General features: G+C 39.7%; 1 pseudogene; it reads right to left on the reverse strand.

Moving 5' to 3' along the window:
• LOC138603213 (hemicentin-1-like) lies at positions 1-25,970 on the reverse strand (annotated as a pseudogene).
• Positions 25,971-26,130: the final 160 nt, after the last annotated feature.

A 26,130-nucleotide genomic window follows, 5' to 3' on the forward strand; every position in this document is an offset into this window, starting at 1 on the left:
AACATAAATTCGATACGGGATATCACAATGAAAGCATAAAAAGTGAACTATATCTTAAACCTGTGATCTATCTCAAAGACCACATACAAGGGGACAAATTAAACGAGCTTCACACATAGTATGCAGATCCTTTCTTTTAATGAGAATTACTTCTGCCTGATGCAAGGTCTTTATAAATATCAGTTGAGTCATGAATACATTGTCAATTCCATTTCATAGGCTGCAACATTAAAATCACTTTAGTTGAATTGTGTATCCAACATAGTCAACCTGGTCATCTGATCCCACCCCAAGATCTCCTGTTTCAAACACCTAAATGAAAAGCAAAAGAATATGGCGATGAGGACGCGCTGCTTATAGACAACTGGTACATGTTTACTTCACATTTCCCTTCTACCTTTGGTCTCGGCCTTGACAATGAACTGCTTGCTCTTCTTCTCAAGCGTATTGGAGGCAGTGCAGGTGTAGGTCCCTGGTAGCAGTGAGGAGGAGGTAAGAACTGCTTCATCCTCCATCCTCTGCTGTGTGGGATGAGAGGACTGCCAGCTGTACCCAGGTGCAGGGTTTCCTGTGGCAGTGCAGTTTAAGGTCATTTCAGCACCATCTATTAGGTCCAAAACCTCTGGTTCAGGATTGAGGAATGCTGGGGGAACTAGAGAGAAAATCACAGGGATTAGATGTACCATCTTAAATGTATTAAACATATAAATTATTTTAAGATTGGGCTGCAAACTTACAGTACACAGAGGCATTAAGAGGCTCTGAGGTCACAGTTGGAGGTGGTTTTGGTCCCTCGGGTCCAAGCTCCAGCTCCGCCACACACCTGTACTGCACTCCGTTTTCGGCTTTGGTTGGTGTTATCATGAGGATAGAGGACACTTGGACGGGTGAGGAAGATGTGAGGTCAGAAAAGGAGTGGTTGTAAACCTCAGTCTGCCCTCGGTACCACCTCAGGGTGAGGTACTGAACAGGAGCGATGTTCTGAACCTCACAGAGCAGCTGGTATTCTTTCCCTTCCACCATGGGGCCTGTGTGGTTCACAGGCCTGATGGAGACGCTATCTGGGGTTTCTAAATGAATAACACACAAAACTCATGTTGTTTAAACATGTTAACATTTGCCATTTATTATCTAAACTAAAACAGGACTCACTGTAGAGGACAAGGTTGAGTTTCTCCTCACACTGTCTCGGAGCTGTGAAAAACACCCCATAACAGATTGGCTCCTCTATCCAATCAATGAGACTGTCCACCTTCCACTGGACAGACAGGTCCTGTTGAGTGTGTGCAGCACTGATGGCCGATTCCCAGCCCAGGACGCGTACTGGCCGAGCAGCTTCACAGGTGACTGACACCGGTTCTCCAAAGCCCACCACCACCCTGGAGGGCTTGAGGATTAGGGAGCAACCTTCACCTGACACTGAGACATACAGCCAAAGTCTTCATCAATGCAAAGTCATCACCACCAGCTCCTGTCCACTTAGCACTCAAAGGCATACAAGCAGGCTGTATGTACCTATTATGTAACCATGTTACAACACACACTGGAAAACCACAAGTTGTACATCAGGCAAAGTCTAATATTTCTGTGTTTAATAGTACATTTTAGCTGTCTTGCAAATGATATATTTATATGATTAAGAAACAAAACGTGAAAACGAAAAAAGAATTACACATGAAGTTTATCTGGTAGCTTGTCATACTTTTAGTTACGAGATATAATGTAGCTATCTCAACGTCTAGCCTTATTTTATGCTAAAATGATACAAAATAAACATAAAACTTGTAAGATTGGTGCGAGGACAGTCTTTTCAAGCAGAGAATAACTTGTTTCACTAATGTTTTACTATGCTAATATAAGGCATAATACCTTTTTAGCTAGGCCTACTATTTTCATACCAAGACTACAGAAAGACATCGTTTATGTTTCCGCCCACGTATATTTTTTACCAACTAGAGGTCACATGAAGATACCTACATTTTCATTAAGTGATATTTTTACAAGACAATTATTGCAGTAAATATCTATAACCTACAAACCGAACAAGTGCAAGGAAAACATGTCGCCTTCATCGTCTTACCTGAGTAAAACATGCAAAGCGTCAGAATCCATGTGAGAACGTTGGTCCCCATGTTACTTTCTGTACTGATCCGTCGATTTAGCGACGAGAGAAGGAAAATTCCAACTTGAACAAGCTTGGCAACTCTGCAGGGAACTATGTTGGAACAAAAGGGCCCCCTTCAATCCCAGCTGACTTTAAGGGGTGGGGGGTAGATGGGAAAGAGGGAAATTTAACAGGTGGCAGGCCAGTGAAAAACACAGCTTAATCCTTTGCACTGCATTGATTTTTGAAGCATTTTAGCAGGATGTTATGGGCCTGCAAATACCACAAGAATTGTCCAACTAGTAATAATGTACACTATCCTAAAGCACAGAATAGATTCAGAATTATTTTGTGGTTTGGATATGAGATTAATACATCTTTTTTTATTATTATAGTCTAAGCAGAGCAACATTTATACTTAGCCTATATATTTTTTAAAATATACCAGTAGGCCTACATCTACATAGATTTATAATAGTTATATGCTTTATCATTTATATTATTATCAGGTTAAAATCATTGAACATCTGTAGCCCAAAAAGTTCTTAAAATAACCTTTGATCTACGTAAAACTCCTTGGATACAAACTTCATTTTGATTGAAGATATTTATTATAAGAAGTCAAAGGTTGTTTTTTTTATACCCTCTAAATTCCAGCTTTAGGCGTGGCCATGTTATGCTTTCAGATCATTTCTTTTATCCAATCTTGTTGTCAGATCGTCATTTGCTTGGAACAAAAACCCGTTTTCACATTTGCCTGCATGCTCGTCTCCTATTGCTTCTGAACTCCATGCTCGTGTGAGTCCCAGCAGGCAGGAGTGTTGTCCTTGTGCAGTGTGTTGCTTTTTAGTCTCACACTGTGACCAGAATGCTACACAGCATATCCACTCTGACCACAACTGCAGTACAAGTGAGCAAATAATCAGATGCTTTGTGGTGGATTTCTGGAGAGCACAGCCGGGAATCTCGGCACAGATTAGAGTACATGCTCGCTTCACTTTTAATATTGTGCTTCCCCTTTAAGTCCTCCAGAGAAATATGTTAAGCTTGTGCGCCAGTGAAACTTTTTTTCTACCATGACAAGTTGAGCAATATCAGTCCTGTCGGATTGCTATAGCAACAAAGTCAGAGCATACACAAACAGTGCTTTCTGGTAAAAAAATAAACCCCCAACCTTTAAAAGGAGAGACGGGAAGGGCACATAAAGAACATGGTACAACAGAAAACTGGTTTGTATTGGCAGCCATATGCAGGATAACAAATGCTGTCCTTTACATCGAGTTTGTTCAGTACTAATTAGTATGGCAGTCTCAGCACTGTATCATGTAAGCCACACTGAATGAGAGAGGGAGAGAGAGAGAGAAAGCGAGGGGGTATTGACAAAAGGTGGCAGTGAAACAAAACATAGCCATGAAAGACGCTGGTTTGACTTTGCCTCAATCAGTATTCTGTCTAAGGATGATAGAGAAGCTGGCTGAATTCAGCAGCTGATGTATAGAAAGAGGCTGCTAACACACAAAGTAACAAAGTAATTTTATCTTCAAAGTGTAACGTCTCTTGCCTTTTTTGATTCATTAAAAAACAACGATGGTTTACAAAGTGAGATCTGTTTTTATTTTTTTTTTAACAAGTACATCAGACAAAATGCATGCCTAACACATGACGTAGTGTTCTGGTCATTTCAATAAAGCAACTGATTGCCAAATCATATGAAACTGTAGGCACATCACAGAGGGGCATGTTTAGGATGTTCAGTGCAAACATGTTTTAACATATCAGAGCAGTATCAGTACATATATATATATATTTGAAAAAATCATTGAACAAAACATGAATTGAGCACAATCTATGCAAACACCAAAAACTAAAAGACTAATATTGTGCCTTGTTGCAGTACTCTCAAGTAATAACTGTAGCTGTTTCTGGAAAGATTGTTTATAAAAAAATATAAACTAAATATACCTGAGTGGAGGAAAACATAATGAGGAGCATGTTGGAGTGTGTGTTGCTTGTAAAGTGAACAAGTTAAAAGACTTGAGTACAAAAAGGCAGTGATTCTCAACCTTTTAAAGAACCAGCGCCCTCTTACCCATTAACAAGACCCCCTACGACCTCCCAAAAAAATCAAGTTTGCAATTTTTTTGGTCGTGAGTCTTTGGTAAAAACTTGCTTTAAACTAACACCCCCTAAGAACACCTCAACGCCCCCCTTCCTTAAGTATTGCTACGTGCACCCTCTAATGTACTCTAAACACCCCTGGGGACAGTACCAAACCAGTTGAGAATCACTGCAATAAGGCAACAACAGCTTTTGAACAAGTACCATTAAGAAGAACCTACTCAGACTTGTTTGACATAACATCTGATAGTTTGAGTTTAAAAAATAGATTTTGTTTCCTGAGGTGTGCAACTACTTAGTGAAATACCAAAGGCATATCTAATACATTGACCTTTTAGCCACTGGGGGGCAAAAAAACCCCACAACAAACTCACCATTGACTAAATCTTTTATGGTCTGTTAAGTCCAACAATTCTTCACTCAGCTCTGTTTAAGGCTCCATTGTACTGTTCATGAGCTATTCCAACTTCTTAGAAAAGTGTAGTTGCTTTGCTATTTGACACCACGTAGTGACTTTGCTGTTTAACACTTGGACAGTGGGTTAATCACAGCTTTTATTTGTTGTTGGTGTCGGTTAATATAGTTGCTAAAACTTAACCCTACAGTAAACGCACAGGCCGGAAGCTAAAAAGCTCTGTAGCGCTGCAGAGTGTTAACGGGTTCAACAGAGATTTGATGCAGTCAGTGTGTTTACATGCACCTAAGCAACTAGGTTACAGTCAGATGGGGGAAAAAAACACATTTCTTGAGTGCATGTAAACATTTGTTAATATTATAACATTGTTAAGCAGAGCTCAAAAACAGCTTATCAGATTGATGCGTTTTTTAAAAGCAACAGCGGCAAAGAACAACCAGAAGCAAATCAATGCCCAACCGAAGATGCAGAAAAGACCCCGCCCATGTGCCTTCAAGAGGCAAGAAGCTGATGTATTTATCCAAGCACAAACACATTTTAAAAAGTAACATTGTCACTGTGAAGCCATGCAAAATTGAAAAAAAAGGTCTCATACAGGTCCGGATGAGGTAGGTCGTCCTTTCAAATAGCTGCCTTTGCTGAAAGCAAATGTGCCTTCAGGTGTCACAAAAAAAAGACCGGAAACAAAGAGCAGGGCTCCCAGGGACACAAATACTCCAACCAAGGCGGCAAAGGTTGTGCGATTCCCTGTGGGAGGAGGGAGTTTTTGTTAAATTCTCTCTCTCAGCTCATTTGTTCTGGTCTAGCAACAGAAGCATTTTGTTGTTTGTGATAAACGACACATCCCACAACAATGATTAAGACAAAGAACACAGCCATTAAAATCCCAGCAGTGGTCCCAGGTTGACTACCTGATGGAAAACAACAGCATGATGAATCATAGAGTGATTAACACTGAGATAATAAATGGAGGTGAACAAACGGAGAAATGTGATGTCTTACTTTTAGCTTCGATGACTGTAAAGTATTTGGTTGTGGTGCCCTGGGTATTAGACGCAGTGCATTTATAGGTCCCTGGAAGCGTGAAGGACAGAGTCAAAATGGGTTGATCCTCATTTTGATTCTTGTTCGTCTGTTGTACGTGGGGTGGGGAATGCCAGCTATATGCCGGCGATGGGTTTCCTGTAGCAGTGCAATTTAAGATCATTTCACTACCAGCTGGAATTTCAAGCGTCTCATTTGCAGGATCGTTGCAAGTGGGTGGGTCTGGGGATGTACATTAAATTTAAATACAGACAGACAAAGAGAGGAAACAAAAGATACATTAAAATACGATAAAAGAAAACACACTGAATGTTCTCATGCCAATCCAACAACTGTGATAATCAAATAAAGATGGCATTAAAAAAACTTACACAGTACTATTATGTCATGTGACTTTGATTGGCTTGTTGGAAGATTTGGTAAACTTGGCCAAAAGTCCAGCTTTGCTTCACACCAGATCTGAGTCCCATTATCATATCTATCGGCTATCAGTGTAAGCAAAGATGACTTGTTGACTGGAGATGTGTCTGCGTCGTCAAATGTCTCAGTTTTGATGATCTTATTTCCTTGGTGCCAGTGCACAGAGAGGTTTCTTACCGGTGCAACATTAACAATGTCACACTGCATAATAAGAGTCCTGCCTTGTTCTAACGGGCCTATTGGACCCAGCTGAGAAATAGACACACTGTCCGGTGTTTCTGTAAAAAAAAAAAAGAAGAGACTAAATCAGTACTATTCAACGTTTAAAAGACACAGGTGGCCTGCTTAGCAACTTCAGATCAAGTAAAGTTCTTCTTACTGTAAACAGTGATTGGTAGGAATTCAGTGCACTGGTGACCATCGAGCAGATTTATGAAGCATTGTGCATGTATGTTCCAGTTTGTGGCAGATTCTATATTCAGGGGAACAAAAGTGGCCCTGTCTTTAAGAGATGTGCCTCCTAATGAAGACTCCCATCCCATTCCCTCTGTTTGGTTTGACAATGAGCTGCAGTTGGCTGAGAAGGGGTCTCCAAATCTCACCACACCTGCAGAAGGGGTCATCTCAACTGGACAGGAGGAACTCGCAGACTGTCCTAGAAGTGCACAGTGTGTGTTACAGCCTGCAGTAGTCTACTAGAAGCCATGCACAAAACCGTCCTGGCTTGCCTTTTTAATGAACTCACAGATTATTTTATACAAAGCAAGCATTGAAAACTATGAAAATAATCCATGGTTTTAACTATTAAACTGCATTTGCAAAAACAATAAGAGACATGTATGTTTATAGTGGTTTACAAAAATCTTTCCAATGACATTTAGTTGAAAAACTAAGCTGTTTTTCTTCTTGACTAAAAAACCTTGTCTTGTGTTCTGATGTTCTCTTGTCCTAATGGGAATTTGGATAATGGCTCACAAGAGTTCATATATTAGTTAAAGTTGCCTCATTTTTAAATATAAAAATAAGGAGGTTATAACCGGATATGAAAAGCAAACAAATATGATCATCAGGTTGAGGCAGATTAACACAATGGGCGTAGGCCAGCGTGGGAAGTTAAAACTGTAACGTTCACGCTTTCGCGACACTATAATTTCACCACTTTAAAACATGTATGTAGGCTAAACGTTATCTCAGTACAAGCGAATTTTAAGAGTTAACGTTACCTGTGCACGCTATCAAGCCGCTGAGAATGAAGAACCACATACTGATCTCACCAGTATGCCAGTCAGCAACACTTTTACCAAGTAAAGGATTAAAAATCAAAAACGTGTGTCCCTCGCAGATACGCGCAGTTTTCTAACTCCGCGAAATAGAAAGTCCCAAAGGTAAATCTATCCCTGTGATGCATTGACGTGTTGCTCGTAAACCCCCGTTCTGCTTAGACGGAACTGGCAAGCAGACCTTTTTTGGAGAGTCTTAAGCAGGGGCTGGGCTTGGGTAGTGATCATTTAAAAGAATAGGTTGGTGTTAATGGAAATGCTTATTCGTTTTCTTGCCAAGAAAATTCTTTCCGCTCTCATTTTTGTGCAGTAAAGTGGCTGACTTCAGCGGCAGGTTCGCTTAGCATCAGTGACGTGCGGTCAGGAGATGGCAGGGGAGACTCTGCCATAAATAAAATAAATAATTTATCATAAATAAAATAAAATAAAAATAAATAATAATAAATAATAATGCCATCATAAATAAAATATATAATAAACAGACAAATTAAATGGTTATATTTATCAAATGGTTTGAACTATAAACTGATTTTCCATTTAACTTAAACAATTTGGATCGTTTTTTATGAAAAATCGCTGAATTTTCACATTTCCGTTCAAATACGGGGAAGAGACGCACAGTGAGGCAGCAGCAAGCTGAGCCTCACCTTGGATTGCGCAATCCCTCACAAACTGTGCTCTGCCATGCAATGAGAGCGTGTTACTGTCTCTCTGTATGTCGCCAATAAAACACTTTAAAACACTTTTAATATATGCCCCCCTGGCTTTCCATAGTTTAGCTGATGTATATAATGTATGTGTGTGACCTGTTTAGTGTGCTCAGCGATCTTACAACGGCAGTGAAGAGGCACTGGGTGAGGCAGGCAGTTTTCTTACCTCAACGTAGGGGGCGCTGGTGAGCCCAGAAATGTTTATGCTACTCCGCAGCTGCAGAGTAAGTGACAGCGAGCTAGCAACAACGTTAGAGTGTGTGTGTGTATGTGTGTGTGTGTGTGTGTGTGTGTGTGTCCGTGAGGTAGACACCGGCAACTGCCGTGGCAGGTCAGTGGCAGCTGCCTCAGACACCGGCAACTGGAGTGGAAGGCAGGAAGCAGGAAGTGCCACTACTCGCTGCCGCTGCCACGAATTGAGCCAGCCCTTGCTGTCAAATGGTGAATAATCTACTCTGTTGTTGGGTTCTTATATTTGTAAATCTGATTCTGATGGAGTCAGTGCCTCACCAGCCATGAACCTCACCGCACGTCACTGCTTAGCATAGCAAAAGGACTGGAATAAATGGGAAAATTGGCGAGGCAAAGACTTTTCATCTTGGCAAGAAAACGTGTACTTCCCAAGCTGGATAACATTTTCCCTGTCTAGAAAATCCAAAGATATTAATGCCACAAGAGTTGCATTCTAAGCATACTGTGATTAGTACACAATCCCTTACTCCGATCTGACAATTAGAATATCAGACATCCTCCGATATCCCAAGTAAGGAGGCCTTGTTCTTACAGTTATATTTGATTTACAATATTTCCGATTGCACTGGAAGGCAGCATACTATGTAGAGGAATGGTTGGTTGTCACACTTTTTACTTATCAACAATCAAAAACACCATGACACACTCCTCATAGTGATCAATTGTGTTTTAGATTAAAATTAAAATTAAAATAAAAAAAAAAAAATTTTAAAACCATTATTTGTTTTTTTAAGATAGAGACACCAAATAAGTCATTATCATTTGAGAACATATGGACTGTAACATAAATGTTTGCTGTGCCAACTGTCTTCTGAAATGTTTTGTCAAAAACGAATGACAAGAAGTAACAATGGTTAAAAAGACAGCCTTAAAAGAAACCTACATACTTTAATATGTCCAACATCCGTCACATGTGTGACAACCATCCCCACCTGGTTTCTTGACAAAGGTTTTATGCTAGCTTCCACATGTCTACAAACTAGGCTCAAATCTAGCTGCATTTTTCTATTTGCTGCATTTTTCTAAATGCTGCGCATGTGTTGTCAATTTGATGAAGATGTTTTTTCTTAATTTTCTTGTGTTTTGTGTATTTGCACGTGTTTTCTTAAGTTGCTGTGCGTTGAGCTCTCAGGGCCACCGTACAAATCAAAGCTATTACCTTCCACTTTTAAGTAAATGTTTGATTGTAAAATGACAAATCGCCTTATAAGTTTTTAGTGTGTACTCCACAAAATGACCAGATAGAAATGATCATGGCATGATGCCAAATGTTTTATATGTACATGATACAGTACACTAATGCTTGGCTGTAATAAGCACTTTGACAACCAACCCGAGACAACCAACTCTGGTCTCCCCTACAGAATATCAACTTTATTTAGGAGGCAGTGTATAGCACCCTCTACATGCTGTGAACTACCTACTGTCTTTATCAAAATACAGGGATTAGGGTGCACTTTGTTTTGTGTATGGAGCCTGTTCATCATAAAGTCACAAAGTTTTCAGGATTTAGACATAATTGTTACTGAAAGATTAAAAGTGTGTGTTGGATAATTCAGCACCTGGGCTGGTGCTCTGCTCGTGGATCATAGACAAAGGGAAATTGAGATGTCTTTTTTTTTGGTTAGCTTTGAAATAGTGCTATATAGGACTGCATAACAATTTACATCTATGGATTTAGTTTTCTGAATCCTTAGATAGATTTTGATTTTGACAGCAAAGCTGTTGTAGAGTAATATTGTGGTATGTTAGTACTCTGATCATACATTTATCCAAATCAGATCTATTCAAGCCTTAAAAGGTTTCAATAACAAAACAATCCGTTTGAAAAGCCACATTTTTAATATTAAAATACAGTTTTACACCAGTCACAAATATTTACAGCTGTATTCACAAATGTGTTGCAATGTCCTCATGTGCCTTTATTGCAGGTAGGACTTCATTTCCACCAAGTCTTCCAACATTTGCAACATTTACAAACATGCCTGCAGTCCATTTTTGATACTAAATAGCTCAAGCATTACTATTTTTAAAAAATAAATATTTGCATTTACATAATATATAATCCTGAATATACAGTTTTGATAGGCATTATGCCTGCAGTCATTCATAAAAAAGCATAAAACTTTGGTACAAGACAGTGTGTCCCATAAGGCCAGATCCTGGCACAGTATGGCACTGCAAAGGGTTAGGCACAGAGAAGGCTACAAACTCAGAAACAAGTGCAGAGTGGCTTACAAACAATAACTAAGGGACAGTGGGCTCAGTGGAAAAAATGCACAAGCAACAGTGTCCACACATTTGGCAAAGCTAGTCTAATTTTTCACATATTCAATGTCACAAACACAGTAGTGCACTTCCTGTTAGTGTGACTGTTAAAACCACGGTCTCAAGGTCACACCTTGCATGGTGTGGTTTAAAAAAAACAGTAACATACAGATATCTGAGTTGAAGTATATTTAAAGTGGAGATTAAAGGACAAACAAATTCCCTTTGTGCTCATTAAATGCCAAAACAGTTGCCAGTTTTGGCAAGTCAGTCAGGTTTTGAAAACTTGCTCCTCCTCTTCTTTTTATCCAGTGAAAACAGGTAAAATCCAGTAGTAAAAATAAAATTGTACATCTCAAGCCAAGGTTGCTAATTTTAATGAGTAGATTATTCCATTAAGGGTAAAATAATCTTATATTTGAGAAAATAGCTCTAATGATAAGTGATGCGAGATTTCCAAAGAGGCCTGATTGAGCCTGTTGGCTGAGTGGCATTCAGGCTTTTCACTATAGTTGCTGTTGGCAGGACGATGCAGCTCGTTCAGAGTGGTCAGAGATCCATTCTGTGCTACCACGGATGTGCTGCTAAGACAGTTTGGTCATTGGGAACTGCAGGTCCCAGCCGTTGTGAGCTACGTTGCCATTGTGAGTGCTGAGTCTGGGATTTTTGAGACTGTAACGTCGCATCTTGGTGTTCTTGTAGTAGATCGAGTAGATGAAGAGGAATATGATGGAGATCGCGACTACTGTGACAGCCACAAATCCAGCTATGAGGGGAAGGTAGTCCTCTGTAATGAAATAAGGCATCATATTAATGTTTAGGAATTTCAAAATTAACTGTTATAAGTACAAGAATCTCAATATCGTCAGGCTTCACAACATGTTCACTATATCTTTGTGAATGTTTATTCCTAAAATTCTGTTGGATAATAATGAAAAAGAGGGTGCTATATATAGATAACAGTCATATAAAGATATTATTGGGGGTTAAAAAGGTTTGATCATCAATCCTTTAACTGGAGTATATATTTATTGGCTGCCAGAGATCTAGTTTCACTTCTGGGTCCCACTATATATTTAGGAAACAATTCTATTACAGATAAAATGAACACATGCACATTAAGTATAAGCAAAGTTTAGATGTAATGTTGTTACCTTTTAAAATCACTTCAACCTCATAGGACACGGATTCTACTTCATTAGTGGCGGTGCAGCTGTAGATGCCCGCTTCAGACACTGTTAACATGTCTCCAGACTTGTGGGGCACTTTGTCTGGGCTGTAAAGCCACTCAATCTCTGGAGGTGGGTGACCGTCAGCTTCACAAACGAGATCCTCAGGATAACCTTTGAACACTGGGACTGTCTTTGCCAGCTTTGTGGTATTAATGATAGGCTTATCTGTTGATGATGTTGATGTACGACAAGGAGTCCCAAATTTACAAAACATTTTACTCCAGAACGTTTTCTTACTGTAAGGAAAATTGCATACTATTGCATCCATAATTAAGCATACTACTATAGTGAAAATCTAACTGAGTGGAAGTCTGTTTGTTCACTAGAAAGATGTGATAGACATAAACCATCCTGACTTCATCTTATAATGTGGTAATAGTTGTAGCAAATGTAAATGTGATCTCACAGTAGACAGTGATGTTAAGGGGATTGGACGTCATGTTTGGTGGGGGTTGTGGTTCCTCGGGTCCAAGGTCCAACAGAGCCTCGCATCTGAACTCAGCTGCGTTGTGCATTCTGTTCAGAGTGATGCTGATGGTAGACGACACATTTAGCGGGGGTTGGGAGGAGGGAGTTTTTGTTAAATTCTCTCTCTCAGCTCATTTGTTCTGGTCTTGCAACAGAAGCATTTTGTTGCTTGTGATAAACGACACATCCCACAACAATGATTAAGACAAAGAACACAGCCATTAAAATCCCAGCAGTGGTCCCAGGTTGACTACCTGATGGAAAACAACAGCATGATGAATCAGAGAGTGATTAACACCGAGATAATAAATGGAGGTGAACAAACGGAGAAATGTGATGTCTTACTTTTAGCTTCGATGACTGTAAAGTATTTGGTTGTGGTGCCCTGGGTATTAGACGCAGTGCATTTATAGGTCCCTGGAAGCGTGAAGGACAGAGTCAAAATGGGTTGATCCTCATTTTGATTCTTGTTCGTCTGTTGTATGTGGGGTGGGAAATGCCAGCTGTATGCCGGCGATGGGCTTCCTGTAGCAGTGCAATTTAAGATGATTTTACTACCAGCTTGAATTTCAAGCGTCTCATTTGCAGGATCGCTGCAAGTGGGTGGGTCTGGGGATTTACATTAAATTTAAATACAGACAGACAAAGAGAGGAAACAAAAGATACATTAAAATACGATAAAAGAAAACACACTGAATGTTCTCATGCTAATCCAACAACTGTGATAATCAAATAAAGATGGCATTAAAAAAACTTACACAGTACTATTATGTCATGTGACTTTGATTGGCTTGTTGGAAGATTTGGTAAACTTGGCCAAAAGTCCAGCTTTGCTTCACACCAGATCTGAGTCCCATTATCATATCTATCGGCTATCAGTGTAAGCAAAGATGACTTGTTGACTGGAGATGTGTCTGCGTCGTCAAATGTCTCAGTTTTGATTATCTTATTTCCTTTGTGCCAGTGCACAGAGAGGTTTCTTACCGGTGCAACATTAACAATGTGACACTGCATAGTAAGAGTCCTGCCTGGTTCTAACGGGCCTATTGGACCCAGCTGAGAAATAGACACACTGTCCGGTGTTTCTGTAAAAAAAAAAAAAAAGAAGAGACTAAATCAGTACTATTCAACGTTTAAAAGACACAGGTGGCCTGGTTAGCAACTTCAGATCAAGTAAAGTTCTTCTTACTGTAAACAGTGATTGGTAGGAATTCAGTGCACTGGTGACCATCGAGCAGATTTATGAAGCATTGTGCATGTATGTTCCAGTCTGTGGCAGATTCTATATTCAGGGGAATAAAAGTGGCCCTGTCTTTAAGAGATGTGCCTCCTAATGAAGACTCCCATCCCATTCCCTCTGTTTGGTTTAATAATGAGCTGCAGTTGGCTGAGAAGGGGTCTCCAAATCTCACCACACCTGCAGAAGGGGTCATCTCAACTGGACAGGAGGAACTCGCAGACTGTCCTAGAAGTGCACAGTGTGTGTTACAGCCTGCAGTAGTCTACTAGAAGCCATGCACAAAACCGTCCTGGCTTGCCTTTTTAATGAACTCAGATTATTTTATACAAAGCAAGCATTGAAAACTATGAAAATAATCCATGGTTTTAACTATTAAACTGCATTTGCAAAAACAATAAGAGACATGTATGTTTATAGTGGTTTACAAAAATCTTTCCAATGACATTTAGTTGAAAAACTAAGCTGTTTTTCTTCTTGACTAAAAAACCTTGTCTTGTGTTCTGATGTTCTCTTGTCCTAATGGGAATTTGGATAATGGCTCACAAGAGTTCATATATTAGTTAAAGTTGCCTCATTTTTAAATATAACAATAAGGAGGTTATAACCGGATATGAAAAGCAAACAAATATGATCATCAGGTTGAGGCAGATTAACACAATGGGCGTAGGCCAGCGTGGGAAGTTAAAACTGTAACGTTCACGCTTTCGCGACACTATAATTTCACCACTTTAAAACATGTATGTAGGCTAAACGTTATCTCAGTACAAGCGAATTTTAAGAGTTAACGTTACCTGTGCACGCTATCAAGCCGCTGAGAATGAAGAACCACATGCTGATTTCACCAGTATGCCAGTCAGCAACACTTTTACCAAGTAAAGGATTAAAAATCAAAAACGTGTGTCCCTCGCAGATCCGTGCAGTTTTCTAACTCCGCGAAATAGAAAGTAAGAAAGGTAAAACCTATCTCTGTGATGCATTGACGTGTTGCTCGTAAACCCCCGTTCTGCTTAGACGGAACTGGCAAGCAGACCTTTTTTGGAGAGACTTAAGCAGGGGCTGGGCTTGGGTAGTGATCATTTAAAAGAATAGGTTGGTGTTAATGGAAATGCTTATTCGTTTTCTTGCCAAGAAAATTCTTTCCGCTCTCATTTTTGTGCAGTAAAGTGGCTGACTTCAGCGGCAGGTTCGCTTAGCATAGCAAAAGGACTGGAATAAATGGGAAAATTGGCGAGGCAAAGACTTTTCATCTTGGCAAGAAAACGTGTACTTCCCAAGCTGGATAACATTTTCCCTGTCTAGAAAATCCAAAGATATTAATGCCACAAGAGTTGCATTCTAAGCATACTGTGATTAGTACACAATCCCTTACTCCGATCTGACAATTAGAATATCAGACATCCTCCGATATCCCAAGTAAGGAGGCCTTGTTCTTACAGTTATATTTGATTTACAATATTTCCGATTGCACTGGAAGGCAGCATACTATGTAGAGGAATGGTTGGTTGTCACACTTTTTACTTATCAACCATCAAAAACACCATGACACACTCCTCATAGTGATCAATTGTGTTTTAGATAAAAATTAAAATTAAAATAAAAAATAAAAAAATTTAAAACATTATTTGTTTTTTTAAGATAGAGACACCAAATAAGTCATTATCATTTGAGAACATATGGACTGTAACATAAATGTTTGCTGTGCCAACTGTCTTCTGAAATGTTTTGTCAAAAAAGAATGACAAGAAGTAACAATGGTTAAAAAGACAGCCTTAAAAGAAACCTACATACTTTAATATGTCCAACATCCGTCACATGTGCGACAACCATCCTGTTTCTTGACAAAGGTTTTATGCTAGCTTCCACATGTCTACAAACTAGGCTCAAATCTAGCTGCATTTTTCTATTTGCTGCATTTTTCTAAATGCTGCGCATGTGTTGTCAAATTGATGAAGATGTTTTCTTAATTTGCTTGTGTTTTGTGTATTTGCATGTGTATTCTTAAGTTGCTGTGCGTTGAGCTCTCAGGGCCACCGTACAAATCAAAGCTATTACCTTCCACTTTTAAGTAAATGTTTGATTGTAAAATGACAAATTGCCTTATAAGTTTTTAGTGTGTACTCCACAAAATGACCAGATAGAAATGATCATGGCATGATGCCAAATGTTTTATATGTACATGATACAGTACACTAATGCTTGGCTGTAATAAGCACTTTGACAACCAACCCGACACAACCAACTCTGGTCTCCCCTACAGAATATCAACTTTATTTAGGAGGCAGTGTATAGCACCCTCTACATGCTGTGAACTACCTACTGTCTTTATCAAAATACAGGGATTAGGGTGCACTTTGTTTTGTATATGGAGCCTGTTCATCATAAAGTCACAAAGTTTTCAGGATTTAGACATAATTGTTACTGAAAGATTAAAAGTGTGTGTTGGATAATACAGCACCTGGGCTGGTGCTCTGCTCGTGGATCATAGACAAAGGGAAATTGAGATGTCTTTTTTTTTGGTTAGCTTTGAAATAGTGCTATATAGGACTGCATAACAATTTACATCTATGGATTTAGTTTTCTGAATCCTTAGATAGATTTTGATTTTGACAGCAAAGCTGTTGTAGAGTAATATTGTGGTATGTTAGTACTCTGATCATATATTTATCCAAATCAGATCTGTTCAAGCCTTAAAAGGTTTCAATAACAAAACAATCCGTTTGAAAAGCCACATTTTTAATATTAAAATACAGTTTTACACCAGTCACAAATATTTACAGCTGTATTCACAAATGTGTTGCAATGTCCTCATGTGCCTTTATTGCAGGTAGGACTTCATTTCCACCAAGTCTTCCAACATTTGCAACATTTACAAACATGCCTGCAGTCCATTTTTGATACTAAATAGCTCAAGCATTACTATTTTTAAAAAATAAATATTTGCATTTACATAATATATAATCCTGAATATACAGTTTTGATAGGCATTATGCCTGCAGTCATTCATAAAAAAGCATAAAACTTTGGTACAAGACAGTGTGTCCCATAAGGCCAGATCCTGGCGCAGTATGGCACTGCAAAGGGTTAGGCACAGAGAAGGCTACAAACTCAGAAACAAGTGCAGAGTGGCTTACAAACAATAACTAAGGGACAGTGGGCTCAGTGGAAAAAATGCACAAGCAACAGTGTCCACACATTTGGCAAAGCTAGTCTAATTTTTCACATATTCAATGTCACAAACACAGTAGTGCACTTCCTGTTAGTGTGACTGTTAAAACCACGGTCTCAAGGTCACACCTTGCATGGTGTGGTTTAAAAAAAACAGTAACATACAGATATCTGAGTTGAAGTATATTTAAAGTGGAGATTAAAGGACAAACAAATTCCCTTTGTGCTCATTAAATGCCAAAACAGTTGCCAGTTTTGGCAAGTCAGTCAGGTTTTGAAAACTTGCTCCTCCTCTTCTTTTTATCCAGTGAAAACAGGTAAAATCCAGTAGTAAAAATAAAATTGTACATCTCAAGCCAAGGTTGCTAATTTTAATGAGTAGATTATTCCATTAAGGGTAAAATAATCTTATATTTGAGAAAATAGCTCTAATGATAAGTGATGCGAGATTTCCAAAGAGGCCTGATTGAGCCTGTTGGCTGAGTGGCATTCAGGCTTTTCACTATAGTTGCTGTTGGCAGGACGATGCAGCTCGTTCAGAGTGGTCAGAGATCCATTCTGTGCTACCACGGATGTGCTGCTAAGACAGTTTGGTCATTGGGAACTGCAGGTCCCAGCCGTTGTGAGCTACGTTGCCATTGTGAGTGCTGAGTCTGGGATTTTTGAGACTGTAACGTCGCATCTTGGTGTTCTTGTAGTAGATCGAGTAGATGAAGAGGAATATGATGGAGATCGCGACTACTGTGACAGCCACAAATCCAGCTATGAGGGGAAGGTAGTCCTCTGTAATGAAATAAGGCATCATATTAATGTTTAGGAATTTCAAAATTAACTGCTATAAGTACAAGAATCTTCATATCGTCAGGCCTCACAACATGTTCACTATATCTTTGTGAATGTTTATTCCTAAAATTCTGTTGGATAATAATGAAAAAGAGGGTGCTATATATAGATAACAGTCATATAAAGATATTATTGGGGGTTAAAAAGGTTTGATCAGCAATTCTTTAACTGGAGTATATATTTATTGGCTGCCAGAGATCTAGTTTCACTTCTGGGTCCCACTATATATTTAGGAAACAATTCTATTACAGATAAAATGAACACATGCACATTAAGTAGAAGCAAAGTTTACATGTAATGTTGTTACCTTTTAAAATCACTTCAACCTCATAGGACACGGATTCTACTTCATTAGTGGCGGTGCAGTTGTAGATGCCCGCTTCAGACACTGTTAACATGTCTCCAGACTTGTGGGGCACTTTGTCTGGGCTGTAAAGCCACTCAATCTGTGGAGTTGGGTGACCGTCAGCTTCACAAACGAGATCCTCAGGATAACCTCTGAACACTGGGACTGTCTTTGCCAGCTTTGTGGTATTAATGATAGGCTTATCTGTTGAGAGATAATGGCAAACAGGGCAGTGTGAGGTCAAAGAATATATGTGTGATGTACGACATGGAGTCACAAATGTACAAAACATTTTACTCCAGAACGTTTTCTTACTGTAAGGAAAAAGTGGAAGTCTGTTTGTTCCTAGAAAGATGTGATAGACATAAACTTTCCATCCTGACTTCATCTTATAATGTGCTAATAGTTGTAGCAAATGTAAATGTGATCTCACAGTAGACAGTGATGTTAAGGGGATTGGACATCATGTTTGGTGGGGGTTGTGGTCCCTCGGGTCCAAGGTCCAACAGGGCCTCGCATTTGAACTCAGCTGCGTTGTGCATTCTGTTCAGAGTGATGCTGATGGTAGACGACACATTTAGCGGGGATTGGATCACACCGATGTCACAGCTGGTGTTGTTCTCAGGCAGGCATCCAGTCACTCGCATTGAACCTTATAGACAAAAGACAAAAAATGTATTGCATTATACACCCCAAGTTAGACCGTGAAGAAAATATACGCTTAAACATGTTACTGGGAACATGTGTGCCAGATGTTGTATGCAATCTCTACATATTCGATCATGATGCAATGCAGTTCTTTTCTTTATGTTGATGAGTACAGACTTGTCAGTTTCAAAACTACACCCACAAAAGGAAAAAAGGTGATTTGCTGATCTTTAGAGTATCTGGAAATCAGTCAAACACTGAGCTAGTCCAATGAGAAATGAGAAACTAGGTTGTTTTTCATTTCATTTCACATTTTTCAATGTGTTTGTCACTGACGCAAGATTTCCAAAGAGGCCTGACTGAGCCTCTGACAAACACATTATCACTTCAGTAGACTTCCCTTAAGAGAACACTGTGTTTATAAGAATCAGTTTCTACTTAGCACGTTGGTTGTTGGGCTATCAGGTTGTTGTTTCATTTTGTGATGAAGTTGATTTTGGCAGGCCAAAAAGTGATACATCATATCTCTTTGTTTATCCTGTCATGTACATGCTTCTGTAGTGTCCTTGAAAGAAAAATCTCCTTCCTGGTATAGATGCTACTCACTGTTAAACTTTGAAAGGAAAAAGTGTAATCTTATGATAAGTTCTTATTTGGGCCTTTATTGAGTGAAAGGACAGATAATGGTGTCAGAACGGGGGGAACAGAGTGGGAGATGACATGTGGTAAAGGGCAAAGGGCAAAGGGCAAAGGGTGGGAGTTGAACCCAGGGCTGCTGCATCGAGGGCCCTGCGGTTTAACCCTTGAGCTAAACTGGCACCCCAGGAAGATTGTACTCTTGACTCTCTCTCTGACTCTGAGTGCAGTAAATCACTTTGTCATAATCAGGCCAAGTGACATCGATGACAGGCAGTACAATCATTTCAAAAGGTAAATAGTTAATATAGAGGCATCAGTATTACATTTAGACTGTTTTATATCAGTTAAGAATAGGTTAGAAAGTAGGTTTAAACAAGCAAATGGATTGGCTGGATTGTGACGTCCTGCCAATCTGAAGACGTGTTGTTCAGCCTATCCTTGGCACACTGCAGTTTAAAAGCAGACAGGCCCTGAGAAAATGGTTGGGAAAAGCCAAAAACAGGCTATTAAGAACTTGAGGTTTTAACTGTCAGTTTTAATAATTGGCAACGGTAGTACACTAGCTTATGTTAGCCTCGGGGCTAGACTGTTTACTGATACTTGGCAAAACCGTCAGCTGCTCTGTCTCCTTGTAGACTTGGCTCTCTCATTGGCTGGTTTAGTCCTGCTCGAGAAGTACTTACCTAACTCTCTGGATTTTATATCCTAAATATCAAACATGTTTGAAATTGTCTGGGCAGCTCTGATGAGTCTGGGAACAGTTTTCCAAACTGAATCAGCAATAGATCTGTCAAAACTCTTTTGGTTTGAGCCTGGCCGTAATGAATGTTGAAGAATCATTAGCATAACTTACTGCAACTGTTAATAATTGATGCTGCACTGCTTTAAACTACAAGTTTCACTTTCACATTAGATTTTCCTAGTGTCAGAGAAATGGTTTGAACTTGTAAAAATATGACTCCCACCTTTGAGTGATGTAATGGTTTCATTTCCTCGGTACCACCGCACAGCCAGGTTTCCTACAGGTGCAACGTTGGTAATATCACACTGCAGCTGGAACTCTCTTCCCTCCACCACTGAGCTTGTGTTACCCACAGTAAGGATGGAGACACTGTCTGGGGTTTCTGGAGACATGATTTTAAGGGGTCAAATCGCAATTGTGACAAAATATGGGAAACATGTTCACAGACATATGACAGTCATAGTAGGGAAAAAGACGATGATACATACTGTAAAGAGTGACGTTTAAATGTTTCTGGCATGTTCCTATGCCCTCAAAAGTAGCATTACAAACAGGCATCGAGTCCCAGTCTTTATGGGTGTCAACAGACCAACTTCCGTTAGTCTTGATGCCCTGCAAATCCTGCAGATCCTGCCAGTATATTTCTTTGACGTTTTCTGAGAGGGTGGATATTGGCTCGCAAGTTGCATTCTGGCTTCTCCCTTGGTATTCTATCACCATCCTGTCTGGAGTTATTCGGATAGGGCATTCTCGGTAGGCACCTGTGGAACGCAGAGTGGGGGCGAGAATGTTATTCCAGTCCAAGTCTACACAAATCCATTATCTTAACACAACATTTCCACCGCCAGTGCTGTAGTGAAATACCATTGAACAAAAGCTGTCTCTAGAGGCAAGAGGAAAAGGCTCAGGAAGGATATACCCCTCCCTTAAAAACAGAGTGCATTAGCTGCCCACCATTCTTTGTGCTGGAATTTACTCATTATATCCATATCCATACTTTTACATTTACTACAGTAATAAAAACAGTTTTAAAAGTTTAAAAGTTTCAGGACGTCAGATAGATACCGTTTTATCAGAATTTCATAATATTCACATTGACAAACCTGACACTACCAAAGTAATATTACTGATTTTCGATTAGTATTCACTAACTCACAATTAATATTTGTCCCTATTCCATTCAGATAAGTATACACGAACAAGTGCCCCCTCTTAACTATTTTACACATTCATAGTGTGTTGCTTTAAGTTTGCTCGTCGTCATCGCTCAGCAGTTTTGGTCTACATAAATAGACTAAAACAATCCCGCTTTTTGTTCCTTATAAGTCTAATCGAGCCATTTCAATTTACACAGGACAGGAAACATGAATATAACTCGCTCTGAAGTGGCACAACTTCCATTGTAACATTGTAGCAACTTACGCGGTTCTGTCCCGTTAGAAAGCGACAGCAGCTCTAAACTTAAAAAGACTGATAAAAGACGTAGAGAGTTTATATCATCCATTTGAAAAAAGTTATTTCCAACAGCTGTCGGCTCTTTTCTATTACAGTGAGCGCCTCCGAGGTTTCTTCTGCTTCCCCTTAACTATATGGGAAGAACTGACGAACTGTTGACGTTTTTGGGAGAAAGCTAAGCTAAGCTATGGCTGCATGCACCGCACAGCCCCCAGCTCCTCATCAACGAAGAGGAAACTGGGAAAGCCACCCCCCTTGCCCAACATGGGAACAAGGCACACTCACACACACACACACATACGACATTCGCACCCTCAATGTCTATAAATGTCTCTAGCTTGCTATGCAAGTTGGCTACAAGACAGACAAGACACCAATGGCTCGTTGTTGTATGAAGAAAAATAATGTTTGCCTGCCATTGACCAACAGATACCTATCAATGGATTCAAATGCACTTGAAAATGACTATATGACTATATGTATAGCCTAATAATGTGCACTTCAGAATTAAACTTAAAGAACCGAAATGGGTTATTAAAAATAGAAGAAAATAGTGGCTCGAAGATGTAGGCTATGCTTCAAAAAGTCTAAATATTACAAAACAGAGGCCTTGTTATAGGCTGCAGTGTGGGCTGAGCAGTGCGAAGCTGAGTGCAATATTAGCACGCTAACATACAGTACATTAACAATTAAAGCTCCTGTGAGGAGTTTTTCGCTGGTTATGAAACAAGACTGAAATTAGTTCTGATTACTCTATATGACCTACAAAAGCAAACTGGAACATCAGCGACAAGATAGATTATTTCTATATAGTTATTTTTATTGCCTAAAATCGCTGGCGGGGGGTGTCAGACAAAGCGATTCACTGTACGCTGCCTTTGTTAGCCCTAACCCTAACCCACCATGGATGTATTCTTAAAACTGGAGAGATTGCTGCCACTCAGCTTTGCTTAAAATTTTGTTCAAAGGCCCAAAATTCCCCTGTTACATCCTTAAATTCTTGACATAACACCGCAAACATGGTCAATTATCAGTCCTATACTATTTTGACCAATGTAGGTTTTAATTTATAAAACTTTCCTCAAGCCTAGAAAAGCGAAGTCTGTGAGCCCAGCGGGAACTTATGAGTGGGCTGTGAGCTTCAAACTTCCGGAAATAACATGGACTCTTGAAACTTTTTTGGCGTGTCAGCAGGCAATGACTGCTATTTTACTGACTAGGAATCGTGTTTGGGTTGGGTATCAAGGTCTTAATAGTACATCCATGGTATCCATGCTCCTGTTGAATTATGGTCACTTCTGGTCCAAAGCGGTAGGTCCCATCACAGTGTCTCATCTTGGTATAGCCTACAGTTTATCATGCTAACATTCTCATAATAACAATTCTGACATGCTAAAATTTAACATTTAAAAATGTACCGAAGGTCTCATATCATGCACACCATCATGTTGCACAAAACAATCCAGGTGCAGCCACTTGCAATTATATATTTTAAGTTGATAAGCAGGCTAATGGTGATAAACATGCTGTTTACATTTTTGCTCTTGCCTACAGATTACATAAAAGTGTAAGCGATATTTCTCCTACCTTTAACTGTGACTGTTTTCACGACATTTCCCATGTCATTCTTGGCATGACACGTGTAGAGGCCCATGTTATATGGAGTCACACTGTGGATGACAAGACGGGACACTCCATCCTCGTTTTCCTCGATCACATTGTCAGTTCGGTAATAATCCCAGGAATACTGTGGTCTTGGGTTGCCCATGGAGGAGCACTTCAGCCACACAGTAGAACCAACTTTGACTTCAGAGTCTTCAAGTTCGACTATTTGTGATGGTGGGTCTGGAGGAAACAATTCAAACAATATTAAGCAGTGTCACATACTGAATCAATCATAAAATTGGGTATTTTCATCAATGTAACTTACATAGGACAGTAATGTCCACTGAGAGGTTGACACTTGAATGACTGTTTGAAGCTGTGATAATGTACTGCCCTGCATCCCTTCTTGTCAGGTTGTCTGGAAGTTCCACCTCCTCGCCATCTTTGTACCAGATGATCTCGGGTTTGGGATAGCCCTTAACATGGCAGGTGAGGTTGTGAGGCGCATACTCCAGTGCAGTGTAAGTGCTTGGACACGACAACTCAGGTCCATCTGAAAGCAAAGACAAACTTTGTACTTTAAAATTACAAATAGTTAATGTTCCTTTTTTCACGTCTAAACACACAGTAAAATGCTGGTGGCGCATTAATTCATATGTAATAATCTTATAGACGTTCTAATGATTATAATAGTATAGCACTTTGGCCAAGCTGCATAATTACTATTATCTAATTAGGGTCAACTTATCAACTTATAAATAACTTCCACTGGTACTTTTGAAGACAGGATTTGTAGTATTGAAAGTAAAAGATCCTATTACTTCTTCCAACACTGCATCAGTCAGACAGAAGCTCGATTATTGCACCTTCTGAAAGTGTTAACACTACATAAAAAGACGATATCACAGAATATATCCTAGATGTATGAAAAAAGTGCATTCCAAACCATTACAAGTCGTTGTACATAATTCACCAGGGAAAAATATTAAAAATAAAAACATAATTTCTCCCAATAAAACTGTAATTGACACTCACACGAGACAAGAACCCGGAGTTCCATTCTGACAAAGGAATAGCCCTCAGCTTTGATTATGTACAGCCCTGCGTTTTCTCGGCTCAGAGGGACGGCCGGGTCTGTTGGCTGTCCGTCTTTCAGCCATTCGATGTAGGGGGCGGGATTTCCTGTCACCAGGCATTTGTTCTTTAGAGTTTCCCCTTCCAAAAACTCAGTTGTAGAACATTGTACCTCTGGTCCAACTGAACAGAAGCAAACACAGAAACCATTTGTACTATTTAATCCTTATTTAACAGGTAAAGAGCAGCAACAGCACAATATTAGCATGAGAACCAACTTAAATAACATGAATGTTGTTAGACTGCAACTGATTGATTATTTAGAAAATTATATATCGATTAATCATCGTCTAGAAAACATCGATAACAGAGAGAAACGTCACAATGTCCAAGAGCTCAACATTTCATCGTCAAATGCCTTGTGTTTGTTCTGTTTAATATAGTTAGGGAAGAGAAGCACGTCCTCGCACCTAGAAGCTAAAAAAGTTTAATTTTGGCACATTTCAGAAAAGTATGTATATATGATAGGCCTATACTTACAACGAACAGTAATATTATACTCTTGTGAAGACACATTAAATTGTAGCCCTTGGCCAAGGTCCAAATGTGCCTCGCATCTGATAGTGTCTCCATTGTCTTGTCTTGTTGCGGTAAAGTTGAGGACAGATGACTGATTCACTGGTTCCTTAGTGGGATTGAGAAATGTCTCTGTTTCAAGGACTTCATCTCCTTTGTACCACCTCACACTGAGATTCTGAACAGGTGCTATATTGGGGATGTCACATATGAAGTTATGTTCCACATTTTCTCCCATCCCATATAAGGCAGTGTCGGAGCTGATACTGATGGATTCTGGGAATGCTGGAAAAAAAAGAAGATGTTATCAGACACAGTCCAAGTATCATTCTATTCTGTCCACAAAAAAAATTAGACCTACTGTAAACTACAACTTCCGGGCCAATAGCACACTGTCCATCATCTAGTGGGTTGAAGACGCATAAGGGAGAGATGGACCATTTTGTTAGCCGGTCCACAGTCCAGGTCAGGTGGTTGACCTTCTCTAGACTTTTGCCTCCGTCTGTGGCCTCCCAGGCGATTCCTTCGAACCGGGTCTCCGATGTACTGCAGTTGATCGAGACTGGGTCTCCATATTTTACCACAACACTAGTTGGGCTCAACTCAATGGGACAGGAGGCATGTGCACCTACAGCATAGGAACACAGTTACGTGTGTAACATTTGTTTAAAGAGAAACATTTCATTATATCCGTCCCTTAAAGGAGAAATTCGCCCCTGGAAAAAGCCACGGTCAGTCAAAGCTGGTGTTCTCTGTAATCGATAGAAGCAATAAAATTTGAAATTGACGCCATAGCTGTGGAGAAAGTTGTACAAACAGCTCATGGTTTCGCCCATTCTACATTCCTACAACACCCAACATGCATTGCGCCCCTCCCTATGAAAGGAACGGCCTAGCGAGAGACACTGGAGTGAAATACTACCATTTTCGCTGCAGGCAATGGCTCAGAGTGGTACAGAATCCAAAATACGACGAGAATATACCGGTGAATCTTCTAAAAAAACTTTGGGATTTCATTCTACATTTCAAACCTGACAATTTTGAACGAGACATGATTCAGTTATAAATGTGGAATGTCTGGGAGGGAAAACAGGAGAGCAGGCACCTCACGGAACAAACGATTACATTTTACGTTATGTGTTTTTTTTCAACTAAACACTGCAGACATCGGAGGCGGGCATCCTAGATTGAGGAAGTGTAGTTTAGCGAGCTCCCTGGCCTCCGCCAGATGACGTGTTTTACTGGCGGAGGTTTTCCAGGGCCCATTGGAGAAGCGGATAGCGTCCTCCAAAGGCACAAAGCGAAATTGCATTTTGTTTCTACCATAATGGTATTAGCTCGCCATGATAGCATGAAAACACTACTTAGTTATCTGAGGAAATAGCTAGTGGTGCAGTGTTCAAAAAGAAAAACAAGTGTGCACAAGAGGCCAGAGTTTGTCAGTAAAGAGTGAAAATGACATATTGAGTCATTAAGATTATTAGAT

This window comes from Semicossyphus pulcher, unplaced genomic scaffold, assembly GCF_022749685.1.
Source record: "Semicossyphus pulcher isolate SPU_LCO1_2020_fin unplaced genomic scaffold, fSemPul1.0.p SCAF_23, whole genome shotgun sequence".
NCBI classification, from domain to species: Eukaryota; Metazoa; Chordata; class Actinopteri; order Labriformes; family Labridae; genus Semicossyphus; species Semicossyphus pulcher.